This window comes from Durio zibethinus, chromosome 14, assembly GCF_047325235.1.
Source record: "Durio zibethinus cultivar Kanyao isolate XHJ-2024 chromosome 14, ASM4732523v1, whole genome shotgun sequence".
NCBI lineage: Eukaryota > Viridiplantae > Streptophyta > Magnoliopsida > Malvales > Malvaceae > Durio > Durio zibethinus.
In genome coordinates, this window is record NC_143175.1 from 14,577,041 (window position 1) to 14,578,408 (window position 1,368).

General features: G+C 36.8%; 1 pseudogene; it reads left to right on the forward strand.

Annotated features, from left to right (window-relative positions):
• The first annotated feature begins 224 nt into the window (after positions 1 to 224).
• LOC111295030 (aminoaldehyde dehydrogenase 1, peroxisomal pseudogene) lies at positions 225 to 1,144 on the forward strand (annotated as a pseudogene).
• The last annotated feature ends 224 nt before the right edge of the window (positions 1,145 to 1,368 follow it).

Genomic DNA, 1,368 nt, shown 5'->3' on the forward strand with positions numbered 1-1,368 from the left:
AGATTTCATCAAAAAAATGTACATTTCATTCGTGCATCAAAGCATCATACATAAAGCATAGCATAGCATAGCATTTTTAATCATAATTGTGGTGCTAGAGGTTTAAGGATAGCTCCACCAAATAACCCCACTCACCAATACAAGAGCTCAAGCCAGACTAATGGAACAAGAAAATTTCAGTCGTCTCGAGAGAATAGAGAAAGCTCAGGAGAAGTTAAAAGGGGAGTTGAATAAGATTTTAAGGGCAAACTGATTTAATATGTTAATCCAAATTTGAGTCGAATGTTACTCATCGACAGCGAGTGGAGAGAGCCTGTTTTCAAGAAGTGAATTTCAATTATCTATCTTACAATTGAATAGAACATCGATCATATTCCAGCAACTATAGCTGAAGATGTGAAGCTTACGATGGCTGTTGCTCAGAGAGCTCTTTCTAGAAACAAAAGCAAAGATTAGGCTTCAACTTCTGACGTTGTTCATGCCAAGTATTTACGGGCCATCGTTTCCAAAATAACAAAGAGAAAATTTAAATTAGCAAAGCTTGAGCGATTGATTATGGGAAACCACTTGATGAAGCAACTTGGGACATTGATGATGTTGTTGGATATTTTGAGTACTATATGTACCTTGCCGAAAGTTTAGATGCGAAGCAAAAGGTTGCCATCTCTCTTTCTATTAAGACATTTAAGAGTTATGTGCTTAAGGAATCACTTGGGATCATTGGATTGATTACTTTATGGAAGTATCCACTGTTGATGGCCGCCTGAAAAGTAGCTCTTGCTTTGGCTGCAAATTGTGCTACAATACTGAAGCCTCCCGAGTTGGTATCTATCACCTGTTTGGAGCTGGCTAACGTGTGTAGAAAGGTTGATTTTCCTCCAGATGTCTTGAATATTCTGACTGGATTGGGCCTGAAAGTTACGATTCTTTTGGCATCTCATCCCAATGTTGACAAGATTGCCTTTACCAGAAGTAATACAACAAGGAGCATGATAATGGAAGCAGCCACTCAAATGGTCAAACCTGTATCTTTAGAACTCGACAGAAAAAACCCAATCATTTTGTTTGAGGATCAAGAATATGAAGAGTCACAGTGAATCAATGGGGCGAGATAAAAATTCTTCACCTGGTTGCCTAGGAGCAAGATTTTAAAAAAAATGTTAAAACTGGTTGAATGCCACTTGTCATTCTAAGAGTTCTTTTAAAGTAATGTTAGGATTTCTTTTCTGCAAATGATTTCACTTGTTATCATCTTAATAAGGGCAAGTTAATGCATTTCATTACATTTTCTCTTTCACTCGACCATTATTCCATGCCCTGTTACCTTTCATAACTTTACATTCCTATTCTTAAATTTCAAATGATAAA